The 13997-nt window shown below is 53.5% G+C and overlaps 1 protein-coding gene across 2 annotated transcripts in view; it reads left to right on the top strand.

The window, feature by feature from the left end:
- Positions 1-1640: 1640 nt before the first annotated feature.
- The window catches only part of LOC137435373 (protein dispatched homolog 1), a 95924-nt gene continuing 83567 nt past the window's right edge, over positions 1641-13997 (top strand). Inside the window, exons 1-2 of one of the 2 annotated variants that reach the window (XM_068129108.2) lie at positions 1665-1725; positions 2024-2037. The gene's annotated coding sequence lies outside the window, so the exon portion shown is untranslated. Of the gene's footprint in view, positions 1726-2023; positions 2038-13997 lie in introns of both variants that reach the window. The other variant, XM_068129107.2, reaches the window with a different exon arrangement.

Below are 13997 nucleotides of genomic sequence, written 5' to 3'. Positions count from 1 at the left end.
CGACGCCCAAGCACTCTCGGAGCGCCGCACGATGCCGAGCCGCTCCAGCATAGCGAACAAAGCTTTAGCTACCGCGAGCTTCGTCGGCTCGAGGCGGCGTGCCCGGGCGTAGACCGGTGGCCCGGCGGTGGGGATGTGGTGTTCCACCCCGTGCTTGACGGCCCCCGCCGAGAAGGTGGGCCGCGTGAGGGCTGGGAAACCGGCGAGGAGGCGGTTGAATTCGTCCGCTGCCGGAAGCGTACAGATCAACCTGGCCGGAACCGAACCGCTCAGCAAGCTGCTCGGCGAGCCGCTCGATGAACCGCTCCATGAGCTGCTCAACGAGCTGGGCAGCGCGCAAGCGAGCGAGCTGAACATCTCGGCCTGGACGAGCCGTCTGTTCTTTACGTCCACCAACAGCCCATTTGCGCACAGGAAGTCCGCACCAAACAATGCCATGGGCACGTCGGCAGTGACGAACGACCACCGTAAAACCTGCCCTCCGAACCGCAGAGAGAGGCAGCGTTTTCCGTATGTGCGTATGGACGTACCGTTGGCAGCAAGCAGCGTGGGGCCCTGGCCCGCGGTCTGCTTGTCGGACGTACCGGCGGGAACGACACTCACCTGCGCTCCCGTGTCGCACAGGTAACGGCGCCCGGACAAGGTGTCCGTTATGAACAGAAGGCTGTTTGAACGGCCGGCGCTCAGTGCCACTACCGAGGACCGGCCCGGGCGTTTCCCGACCTGCCGAATGAGCACGGCGGGCGACACTGCAGAGCCTCCTGGCCGAACTTGGTGTGAAACCGGCACCAGGCTTGCGGTCCACTCCACACCCACCACCCTTTCCACTCCACACCCACCACCCTTTCCACTCCACACCGACCACCCTGCCCACTCCACACCGACCACCCTGCCCACTCCACACCGACCACCCTGCCCACTCCACACCGACCACCCTGCCCACCCCACTCCCACGCGCCAAGCACCTCACCTCAACCAATCCTCATCTCACCCCACACCCACCCACCCCAGGCTCCACCTCAGGCTCCACCTCTATTAACTAAGATGTTCACATACCCCCTATAACTCGACAAATGCAACAATAGCCTCGATATAGGTTTTGTTGAATGTTTTGAATGAAGTTGCACGTTGTTGTCAAACGTAGCTCCTGTTATTTGTGTTTAGGAGTGACACGTGAGAGGACCAAAAACGACATATAGCATATTTTAAAAAGTTGTGGACAAGTTATGACAAAACTAGTTGGACGAGATGCCGATGGGAAAGAGACAAGAACACGCCGATTTGATTTTGGTTAAGGTCCGAATCCGTATCCGGCCTATCAGTGGGATACAAAACGTAAACTGTTCCACCTGGTGGAGGAATGCTCTCTGCTGAGTGCCGTTCTCGTTTTATTTTGTAACGGGCTTTGCCATGTCGCGCCTTTCAGAGTCGAGCTAGACACGCTCAGGCTATTGTACAGTTTACGTCAGCCATGATGGAGTAGTTGTAGTTGAGGTGATACGCTCTTTGATCAGCGTTTGTTAACTTTGTTATTTGTTGTATAAATTTATAACTCTGGTCGTTTATTATTATTTATGTTGTGCTATATTATTTGGATATCAAAATGGCGTTTAGAAAATCAAAAAGTAAATGCTGCCTTTAGGCTTTAAGCCGCACGATCACATCCGGTCGTGGTGCGAAATGCGGCGTGTTTGTGGTTTTGGTGTGTTTCCTTCATCCGCATGGGTAATCTTTCCCACTTTATTCGTTTCCTTATTAGTTTTGTTGCTATTTTTAACTGTAGAAGTGTCGTATTGCGCTTGAACTGTTTTGATCGTTTTGGTCTTTGTTCCATTTGATTTTTATTTATTTATTATTTCCTTGCGCCTTCTGTCTCAACATCTTTGTTGTCTTTGAGTTTGAGTTGAGGGTAATATTGCTCGCCTCATTTCGTGCCTCCTCTTCTTTCTCCTCTGCACTTTGTCACCTATTGGTTTCGTGTTGCGCCTCTTCGGTCCCGTTGTCTGTCGCTTCGTGGGACCAGGACCACCTGGTAAGGTGAGTTTCAGCGGTCGCGGTGCTGCTCGTCAATGAACTGTGCGTTCGAACTGGTCCAAGGCAATGTGAATGATCCCGACTCGTTTGTTTGTGTTGTTTTCTGAGCTCTGGCAAACATCACTAATCTATTTATTCAATGTTAAATGACGTCGTATGAACGTTGTTTATTTAATTGTGATGTTTTGTCATCGTTATGTCGTCGAACCTCGGAACTGGCGGTTGTTGCTCATCCAAAAACTAGCGGTTGTTGCTCATCCCAGAACTAGCGGTTGCTGCCCGCACCAGAACTAGCGATTGCTGCCCGCACCAGGACGAGCGGTTGTTGCTCATCCCAGAACTAGCGGTTGTTGCTCATCCCAGAACTAGCGGTTGCTGCCCGCACCAGGACGAGCGGTTGTTGCTCATCCCAGAACTAGCGGTTGCTGCCCGCACCAGGACGAGCGGTTGTTGCTCATCCCAGAACTAGCGGTTGCTGCCCACACCAGGACGAGCGGTTGTTGCTCATCCCAGAACTAGCGGTTGCTGCCCGCACCAGGACGAGCGGTTGTTGCTCATCCCAGAACTAGCGGTTGCTGCCCGCACCAGGACGAGCGGTTGTTGCTCATCCAAGAACTAGCGGTTGTTGCTCATCCAAGAACTAGCGGTTGTTGCTCATCCAAGAACTAGCGGTTGTTGCTCATCCCAGAACTAGCGGTTGCTGCCCGCACCAGGACGAGCGGTTGTTGCCCGCACCAGGACGAGCGGTTGTTGCCCGCACCAGGACGAGCGGTTGTTGCCCGCACCAGGACGAGCGGTTGCTGCCCGCACCAGGACGAGCGGTTGCTGCCCGTACCAGGACGAGCGGTTGCTGCCCGTACCAGGACGAGCGGTTGCTGCCCGCACCAGAAGTAGCGGTTGCTGCCCGCACCAGAACTAGCGGTTGCTGCCCGCACCAGGACGAGCGGTTGTTGCTCATCCCAGAACTAGCGGTTGTTGCCCGCACCAGGACGAGCGGTTGTTGCCCGCACCAGGACGAGCGGTTGTTGCCCGCACCAGGACGAGCGGTTGCTGCCCGCACCAGGACGAGCGGTTGCTGCCCGCACCAGGACGAGCGGTTGCTGCCCGCACCAGGACGAGCGGTTGCTGCCCGCACCAGGACGAGCGGTTGCTGCCCGCACCAGGACGAGCGGTTGCTGCCCGCACCAGGACGAGCGGTTGCTGCCCGCACCAGGACGAGCGGTTGCTGCCCGCACCAGGACGAGCGGTTGCTGCCCGCACCAGGACGAGCGGTTGCTGCCCGCACCAGGACGAGCGGTTGCTGCCCGCACCAGGACGAGCGGTTGCTGCCCGCACCAGGACGAGCGGTTGCTGCCCGCACCAGGACGAGCGGTTGCTGCCCGCACCAGGACGAGCGGTTGCTGCCCGCACCAGGACGAGCGGTTGCTGCCCGCACCAGGACGAGCGGTTGCTGCCCGCACCAGGACGAGCGGTTGCTGCCCGCACCACGACGAGCGGTTGCTGCCCGCACCAGGACGAGCGGTTGCTGCCCGCACCAGGACGAGCGGTTGCTGCCCGCACCAGGACGAGCGGTTGCTGCCCGCACCAGGACGAGCGGTTGCTGCCCGCACCAGGACGAGCGGTTGCTGCCCGCACCAGGACGAGCGGTTGCTGCCCGCACCAGGACGAGCGGTTGCTGCCCGCACCAGGACGAGCGGTTGCTGCCCGCACCAGGACGAGCGGTTGCTGCCCGCACCAGGACGAGCGGTTGCTGCCCGCACCAGGACGAGCGGTTGCTGCCCGCACCAGGACGAGCGGTTGCTGCCCGCACCAGGACGAGCGGTTGCTGCCCGCACCAGGACGAGCGGTTGCTGCCCGCACCAGGACGAGCGGTTGCTGCCCGCACCAGGACGAGCGGTTGCTGCCCGCACCAGGACGAGCGGTTGCTGCCCGCACCAGGACGAGCGGTTGCTGCCCGCACCAGGACGAGCGGTTGCTGCCCGCACCAGGACGAGCGGTTGCTGCCCGCACCAGGACGAGCGGTTGCTGCCCGCACCAGGACGAGCGGTTGCTGCCCGCACCAGGACGAGCGGTTGCTGCCCGCACCAGGACGAGCGGTTGCTGCCCGCACCAGGACGAGCGGTTGCCGCCCGCACCAGGACGAGCGGTTGCCGCCCGCACCAGGACGAGCGGTTGCCGCCCGCACCAGGACGAGCGGTTGCCGCCCGCACCAGGACGAGCGGTTGCCGCCCGCACCAGGACGAGCGGTTGCCGCCCGCACCAGGACGAGCGGTTGCCGCCCGCACCAGGACGAGCGGTTGCCGCCCGCACCAGGACGAGCGGTTGCCGCCCGCACCAGGACGAGCGGTTGCCGCCCGCACCAGGACGAGCGGTTGCCGCCCGCACCAGGACGAGCGGTTGCCGCCCGCACCAGGACGAGCGGTTGCCGCCCGCACCAGGACGAGCGGTTGCCGCCCGCACCAGGACGAGCGGTTGCCGCCCGCACCAGGACGAGCGGTTGCCGCCCGCACCAGGACGAGCGGTTGCCGCCCGCACCAGGACGAGCGGTTGCCGCCCGCACCAGGGCGAGCGGTTGCCGCCCGCACCAGGGCGAGCGGTTGCCGCCCGCACCAGGGCGAGCGGTTGCAGCCCGCACCAGGGCGAGCGGTTGCCGCCCGCACCAGGGCGAGCGGTTGCCGCCCGCACCAGGGCGAGCGGTTGCCGCCCGCACCAGGGCGAGCGGTTGCCGCCCATCCCAGAACTAGCGGTTGCCGCCCGCACCAGGGCGAGCGGTTGCCGCCCGCACCAGGGCGAGCGGTTGTTGCTCATCCCAGAACTAGCGGTTGCTGCCCGCACCAGGACGAGCGGTTGTTGCTCATCCCAGAACTAGCGGTTGCTGCCCGCACCAGGACGAGCGGTTGTTGCTCATCTAAGAACTAGCGGTTGTTGCTCATCTAAGAACTAGCGGTTGTTGCTCATCCCAGAACAGCGGTTGCTGCCCACACCAGGACGAGTGGTTGTTGCCCATCCCAGAACTAGCGGTTGCTGCCCGCACCAGGACGAGCGGTTGTTGCTCATCCCAGAACTAGCGGTTGCTGCCCGCACCAGGACGAGCGGTTGTTGCCCGCACCAAGACGAGCGGTTGCTGCCCGCACCAGGACGAGCGGTTGCTGCCCGCACCAGGACGAGCGGTTGCTGCCCGCACCAGGACGAGCGGTTGCCGCCCGCACCAGGACGAGCGGTTGCCGCCCGCACCAGAACTAGCGGTTGCCGCCCGCACCAGAACTAGCGGTTGCCGCCCGCACCAGAACTAGCGGTTGCTGCCCGCACCAGAACTAGCGGTTGCTGCCCGCACCAGAACTAGCGGTTGCTGCCCGCACCAGAACTAGCGGTTGCTGACCGCACCAGGACGAGCGGTTGTTGCTCATCCAAGAACTAGCGGTTGTTGCTCATCCCAGAACTAGCGGTTGCTGCCCGCACCAGGACGAGCGGTTGTTGCCCGCACCAGGACGAGCGGTTGTTGCTCGCACCAGGACGAGCGGTTGTTGCTCGCACTAGGACGAGCGGTTGTTGCTCATCCCAGGACGAGCGGTTGCTGCCCGCACCAGGACGAGCGGTTGCTGCCCGCACCAGGACGAGCGGTTGCTGCCCGCACCAGGACGAGCGGTTGCTGCACGCACCAGGACGAGCGGTTGCTGCACGCACCAGGACGAGCGGTTGCTGCCCGCACCAGGACGAGCGGTTGCTGCCCGCACCAGGACGAGCGGTTGCTGCCCGCACCAGGACGAGCGGTTGCTGCCCGCACCAGGACGAGCGGTTGCTGCCCGCACCAGGACGAGCGGTTGCTGCCCGCACCAGGACGAGCGGTTGCCGCCCGCACCAGGACGAGCGGTTGCCGCCCGCACCAGGACGAGCGGTTGCCGCCCGCACCAGGACGAGCGGTTGCCGCCCGCACCAGGACGAGCGGTTGCCGCCCGCACCAGGGCGAGCGGTTGCCGCCCGCACCAGGGCGAGCGGTCGGGAGGGAGGGGGGGGGGAGTGAGAGGGGGGGAGGCAGGAGAGGAAGGGGAGGAAGGGGGTTTTCGTTAAATATATGCTGGTGAATGTGGCGTTAACCCCGTTTCTGCGTTGATGCCGAACAGGAAGAAGAAGAAGCCGTACTTCCAACTTCGTACACTTGCGGAATTGTTTGATTGATTTGTGTTCAAATGTCTGGTGATTGTTTTGTATTTTTTTTGCGAATGTGTACTTGTATAGAACTGTCATTAATTAAAAAAATTTATTTTAATTTTTTTTCAAAATTAATTGTCATTAATTTTTTCAAAAATCTTTTTTTTTCTTCTTTTTTTTGCCTAGAACACTCCCAGGCACTCACTGACGAACCTCTGAAAGTTTGACGAAGATCCGTTCAGCCAACTCTGAGAAAAATGGCGACACACAGACCAACATCTCTTATTTAGTAGACAACATAATACTGCATACTTACTGTTTCCTGAAACTTTCTTTTTCCACTCAGATGTAACACTTAATTACAAGAGGATTGGAATGTACATCTCATTTTCCAAAGTTCATTGTCGTACCCGGTATAGCCATGCACATTGAGATCATGTTTTTTTTCAGATGTACCTACACCCAAAATTTGCGGCCTTTAACATACAAACACACAAATGAAACGACAACATACGAACACACAAATGACCACAGGCACAAACAAACACACAAACACTTGAAATATTTACAAATTAGAATTGCATTCCGTAGATCGCATACCTCCACCAAGTTGAACATTTGCTTTGTATCCCACTGATAGTTCCAGATCTGGATCCGGACATGAACCAAACTCTAATCGGCTTGTTGTTATCGCCTAACTAACTCGTCCACCTAAGTTTGTCATAATTGGGCCACAGCTTTTTGAAATATCATGCTACATATCGTTTTTGGCCCCATCCCTCAATGGAGCCTGGTATTGGCTTAGTGGTTAGGGTGCCAGCTTGGGATCCTAGGATCCTGGGTCTGAATCCTGGTTGATTGCTGAATTAACGCCAGGGGGGTTGACTCAGCCTGTCATCCTTCCGAGGTCGGAAAATTGAGTAACAGTTCATTGGCAATTCCCTGTGTGTCGCAAGAGGCGACTAACAGGGTTGGTGGCAGGAATGGCATCCGGCCATAAAACATTGCTTCAAAAAGGGGACCATGGTGCCCAAAAAAGGCCAACCCCCACTCTGCGGGGAAAAATGGCTTCTAAAGGCGGTTCTTCTTCTTTCTTTTCCCCATCCCTCAATGGTGAATAATCGCTTGAAAAAAGAAAAATTATCTTATCCAGATCCGGATCTTCACACCCGACCTGTCCACCAAGTTTTATCTGAATCCGTCCAACTTTTTGAGAAACATTGATATACATGGTTTTATCCCCCCTATGTGAATGCTGAAGAATCACGTAAAAAATTCTCAGATCCAGATCTGTATCCGGATCTTCACCAAAATCTAATAATTTTGTCCTTTTCACATGACAAATCTCTCCTCCAAATCCGCCCACAACGTTTTGAGATATCTTGTTCCCAAACAAACTGAAAGACAGATGGGTGAAAACATCACCTCCATCCACCTTCGGTGATCTCGATAGATCTTGAAAGAATCTTGAAAAAAATCTTGAACGATTTTGAAAGAAAGACATTTATTCATTGTGATCTTCTGACTGCCTGTCGGTCCAAAATGTTCCATCACTGTTTTAATACTGTGTGTATGTTTGTGTGTTGTCTGTTTGGCTTTTTTTCCCCCTTTTAAAAACTACATAGTTATTTCTGAGTCCAGCCTTGTGACTAAAAACAGTCACTCCAACCTCCACTTTCGGAATTAGCTTGACAGCTGACGTTCCTTGTTGCTGTTTATTTGTTGGCTGAATATTAGCTGCTGTGGATTTGCTGAAAAACTGAGAGGTTTACGCTTAATGAATTAAGTTATTTTTGATCCATCCAGCTATTGCAAGGATGCTATGATTTACCAATGGGAATCTCCTGGTAGTTACTTGGAATTTGATGAACACTTGGTGATCGAGCACGTTTCAGATATGCTCAACTGTGGACCTCGTTGCCTTTTAATTTTTCACAACTTCATAAATTTTGTTTTTTAAATCGCTTCACATGTCATCTTTCTATGGTTGCTTTTTCTTAGTTTTGACTTCTCTCTCTCTCTCTCTCTCTCTCTCTCTCTCTCTCTCTGACTAGATTTTGTTTCTAAATGAAAAGTGATATGTGAAGATTTATTGACTTTTTATTTTATTTTTTATTTTGGTTTCCATTTGGAAGTCGAAGGAGTGCTTTGGAGTTTTGCTCCAAGAGGGTGGTGTTTCTTGTGTGGCAGACGTGGGAACGGGCGGGGTTTTTTCTGCCGGAGTAGCTAAAGGGCAGCAGTCGCCATGACTATGTAGGTGCCCCAGAGATGAAATGTTGTTGACACAGAGGGAGCAATCTTTGTCGGGAGCTTTAGCTATGCCACGCAGTGTTAGGTCAGGCATCTTCAGTTGGCTGTGGCAAGAGGATTGGAATGTACGTCTCATTTTCCAAAGTTCAAGCGCTGTGCATGCTGATCTTCCAGGTTTGTGCTGGTGTCACGTCTTTGATTCCATCCCGCTGTCTTCAGTAAACCCGATTTCTCAATTATCAGTGTCTCACACCATCCACAGTAGTTTCTTTGTACGATGTCATCCTGTCTGTCAAATATTTGTCCTATGTACATGGATTTTAATTTGTTCAACAAGATATTCAGTCACCACAGTGTTCATAAACTCTTGAGTTTCATGAGAATATTTCTGGGTTTGTTGGGCAGTGATGTTTGGAAGCTTTCCTTAAGTGTTCAGTGGGCTGTGGGACGTGAGTCTCTATGCTTGGACCCTTAAATATATTCGTTATGCCACATAAGAAAAGTAATAGCATGAATAGGGGGGGAAACGCCAACAGCGGGGCAGAGGAAGAAAATAGACGGACAAACGAGGGATGTAGCTAACGATGAGGGTTAGGCCTATTTTGTCCGTCACATCTTCTCCTTTTTTCCTTCTTTTTTTTTTTCCTTGCCCCTTTATGAATGGGGCACTTTTGTATGAAATTCCTGTCATTACTGTCTCTAACCGCACCATCGCCACATTGCTAAAACAATCTTGCAGTGTGAACTGAACTTTTTTAGAACCCTTTAGATTTTCAATCACAACAAGATACCTTTGTCCTTGTACTCCATTGGAATTTCGTGTTTTTTGGGTGTTTTCTTTGCCTCTGCAAACCTTTTCTGTCTCATTTTAATTATGTTTGTACAGTTTGCAATGCCAGGCAGGTGAGAATTCTCTCACTTGGTTGAACGCTTCCTTTCAAGTTCCATCAAGGCACTTGCACATCCCGTTTCCCTCCCTCAAACAGGGTCATCTCTAAGATTTAAAATTGAGATTTAGAATTTATCTCATCATTTAGATTGATGTGGCACATCTTCCAAATAAATTGATCAGCTGATTGTCAGTCCTCTCATTGGGGTTTCCATCCCACTCCATGACTAAACATCTTAATGGCGATATACCCTCACCAAAATGCTTGCTGGATCCATCAAACTGGAATGTTGTATGAATTTGCATTGACATATTTCGTGTTCAAGCACAGTCAGTGCAATTTACAATGCACTTGAAGGGTGGAATTAAACTTTTTAACATTATAACGAGCGGCCTGCAGGTTAACCCACTAAATAGAAGGTTGAAGCAAAAGACTATGGTCTACAGTACTTTGTCTCTTCATATAAAGGTGTGAGACTTTCTTGTTGCCACGAAGGTGACGTTTTGCTACGGTAGATTGACTGAGTGGGATGTGATTTTTTTCAAATGAAAAACATTGAGAGCCAGTCATCTTGGCCTTCGATTGGAGGACTTTAGGCTGCCTAGTTGGTTCAATCAGCCTGGTGAAGGGACACAATACCATGGTAATGAATAAAAATCCATTAACTTAACTGAACTAGACTGGTGGATAATCGTTTGGTAAAGCGTATTTGCTTGTACAATTTTAGCCCCCAAACATCGTTGGCTCGACTGGGGGCTTGTATTTTGGGTGGTGTCAGTCCATCCATCTGTGCGTTTGTGCGCTGCTACTCAAAAATGACTGGATGCCTTTCTTTCATATTCAGCACATGTGTGCAATAATATCTGAACATGAGGCACGTCAAATTATTTTGGGATCGGAACCAAAAGGCATGGGACATACTATTTTATTTTCTGAATTTTGGTACTTAAGTTTTTTTTTTTTTAATGAGAGAGAACAGTGCAGTATTGTATATTCCCTTTTGGGAAGCATTATTTACTTATTTAAATATACTGTTGCGAATATGGAATTTGGCCTCCATATCCGCTTGTAAATATTCCCCTATTTCCCCAATACTCCCCAACTATCCCCAATCCCCCATTCCCTAGTCCCATTGCCTGTAAATAACACTCTGTAGAACCGACCTTCCCCTTTTTCCCCCATTAAATGTCGTGCCCAGGTCCACCGCATCTCACGTAGACAACTTTCGGACATCTTGCTAGTTATTCTTAGTCTATGTCAGTTAAGGACTCGTTTCCATTCATTCTGACTCTTCGTTGCACCAGAATGTGATTATATGGCACCAGTAGTGAGTTTAGGACCTTCCCATGCCTCCTCCCGTCTTCTTCCCCAAACAACAACAACAACAACAACAACTACAACTACAACAACAATTACAACAACAATTACAACAACAACGACAACAACAGAGGGGCGCGGCGTGCGGGGAGTGTGCGTCCTCACTCCGGCTCGGTTAGCCGCCATGACCATGCGCTCCGACGGGGTTACCACGAAGGGGCTCCCTGTCAGCCCCTCGTCAAGGGCGGAGCCGGTAACCCCCCCGCACGCACCCAATGAGAAGCAACGGGCCGATTCCATCTGGGGCGGAGCTAACGAGCCGAGGGCGTGTCACTCCCCGCCGGATATACGCGGCGACTTACCGGATGTGAGGTGAGATGCGCCTGAACTACGGAGAGCAGAGGAAGCCACCGCCACCCCCAGCGCGACGATACCTCCCCGCATCTTTGGACCGGACCGAACCGGGTCGATTCTGCCCTGAGCCCAGGTGCACCTGGAGCCATCGATCCTGCCTTTCCTTGCCATCAATCCCCGTGTGAGTCAGCCTTTTGTCCCGTTTATCTGTCGTCTGTTGGGGTTAATATAAGAGTGTGTCTAAGTGCTTGTCTTTCTATGCTGTACCTCTCGTCTCTGTAGTCTAACCTTCCGCCATAATATAACCTCCTCCGGGGGTCTTGAGAACCGTATCCCTGGTGTCGTGTCCTTTGAATCCCAGCCGTTGTGTCCTTTTCCTTCATTGATCTAGCGTAGCGCGACTAGTCAACGTTCGAGCATAATCGGGTAAACTGTGCAGACGTGGTCATGGTCATACCAAACCGCTCGGTAAACTAACATCCACCACCGCGTCTGTAACAATTGGTGTCGAGGAGTGGAATTCGGACCCGGGACTAATTTTATTAGGCCCAAATTTGTAGTAGAATCGATTCGGAGCGCGTTTCCCGCGCGAAATTATAACGGCGAAATTTGATTTTGTTATACGAAAATAAAAACCCGAATTTTGAAAGTCGCGCTATGGCAGACCAAGACAGCTGGGGTCCGGTAGTGGAGAGTGAGGCAGGGTCGGTCCAGGACCAAATTGAGGGACGCGAGGAGAGCGAAGCAATGAGGGTAGCAGGTTCGCAAAGTAGCGCCGTCACGCACGAAGTAGCGGGCGCGCAAAATGGCGCCTCGCAGATGGCCACGGCGTCCACGCCCGCGACCGTGGCAGCGCCCCTGGTGGATTTGAACCTTTTTTTTATACAAATAAAGGCTCTTATGGCCCAGAATAGTGAGCGATTAGAGGGCCAAATGGGGGTAATGAGGGACGAAGCGAGGGGTACTGGTGAGGGATTAGACAATAATTTTAGGGGATTACACAATAATTTTAAGGGATTAGACGAGAAATTTGGGAAATTAGACAATAGATTAGGGGAAATACAGGAGGGGTTAATGGGGGTAGAAAACAGAATGGCCGCTCAAGAGAATCAAATGGAAGGGATGCAAAAAGGGTTAGAGGGGTTAGAAAACAGGATGGAAGGCAAATTGAGGGACATGAGGAACCAAGCGGAAAGGGAAGTTAAACAAATGGGGCAGCAGATAGAGGGGGTCAGAATGGGGGTAGAAACCAAACTGGATGCTCACAGGGAGGAAATGGAGCAGATGAGGGTGGCATCTGGGCAGGAGATGCAAGTGATGGGAGAGGAGATCAGAAGAGGGGTGAGTGAGGAGGTCGGAGGAGTGCGCGAGGAGGTGAGGCACTGTAAGGAGCACATGGAGAAGGAGGTGAGAAAGGGGACTGTAAAGTTACAAGGGGGCATAGAGGTCCTGACGCAGGAGGTGGAACAGCTGACGGAGGGACAAAAAGAAGTAACGGAGCAGGTTCAAAGGAACACTGCGGTATTAGGAGGGTTAAAAGCGACACAAAATGACCTAAAAAATGACTTGGTAGCGACGAAGAGGGAATGTCAGATGGTACGTGAGGGACTGACAACGAGGTTGGACGAGGTGATAGAGGTAATGGAGACGAAGGACCGGCAGGTGAGGACGCACATGGAAACGGTCAAGGTAGCCTTGGAGGACGAGCTTGAGGAGACGTACCGGGGAATAAAAGAGGTGAAGCAGAAATTAGAAGAAGTGGAAGAAGGGGTGAGCGAAATTAAGAAGCGACGGAGAGGGGATAACAAAGAGATAAAAGAGGAAGTAAAAGAATTGGTCCAAAGTCTGTGTTTGGATCGTGATGATGTGCTCATTAACCGGATGAGGGATTCGCAGGTGATGGAGGAGAAGCGAAGAGGAAGAGGACCCGGTGTAAGTGGTGACCAATATGGTCGTGCGTATGATGCGCCAGGTGATTTAAGAAGCTTGGGGGTCGAGATGGACCCGGGTGTTCGTGAGAGGCCGTTGGTGAAGTGTGCGACAGGTCTGGTGTGCGAAAAAGGAGGTGTGCGAGAAAGTCCGACTCTGGGGTGTGTGAGGAAAAAGTGCGTGCCAAGGAGTGAGGGTGCTGGCGAGAGTGAGTCGGTCGTAGCGCGTGTGCGAGGGAGCACATGGAAGCGTGGTGTGGTGAGTGTTACAGAGGGTGTGATGGGAGAGTGTGCGCAGGAGTGTGCGCGAGAAAGGTGTGTAACGGACAGGTGCATGAGGAAAGAGTGCGCTGTCGGGAGTAAGGGTGAGTGCGTTGTCACGAGTGGTGGTGAGAGTAGTGAGAGTGACAAGGAGCGTGAGTTGGTTGTGACAGGTGAGAAAGGATGCACACCTGGAATGGTAGAGCGTGAGTGGGAATGCACGCTGGAATTGGTAGTGAGGCACGTGGTTGGGTGTGCGAATGAGAGCACACCTGTGATTGTCACAGAGGAGGTGACCGAGGAGGGGGCGCGAAGAGGTGTGTTGGTGAGGTGTGCTACCAACGAATGTGTGCCAAAGTGTTCGGTGGTCAGGTGTGTGACCAAGGCTGTGAGTGGAATGGGTGTACCGAGGTGTGTAAGGAAAGGTACGAGGAGCATGGAAACGGCTGGATGTGTGAGCAAGGAACGGGCTGCGGGGTGTAAGCGTCCAGGTGAAGCATCGACGTTAGACGGGGTAGAGTTTAGAACGACGTATAGCCGAATCGGGCCATCGGTGCGTGCTGGGCCTCGCTTTGAACGGCCGCGTCCGTGCTCCATTAGGCGGAGCGGGCGGCCCGATAGAAAGAGTCGTCATGGCGACCACTTTTTGTTGAGGCAGTCCGGCAGGTCGAGATCGGGACATTGGATGGCTCCACGCCGAGATGGTGCGTGGGATCTCGGCCCGGGTAAGCCCCCGTCCCTGCACCGAGTGCCGGACGCATCCAGCCGCTGGCACAGAACAACCCGCATTCATGGCTTGGCTTTACAAAGCCGA

This window comes from Myxine glutinosa, chromosome 9, assembly GCF_964187855.1.
Source record: "Myxine glutinosa chromosome 9, kmMyxGlut1.1, whole genome shotgun sequence".
In the NCBI taxonomy this organism is placed as follows: Eukaryota; Metazoa; Chordata; class Myxini; order Myxiniformes; family Myxinidae; genus Myxine; species Myxine glutinosa.
The sequence above is the reverse complement of the archived record's forward strand: the minus strand, read 5'-3'. Positions and strand labels throughout refer to the sequence as shown.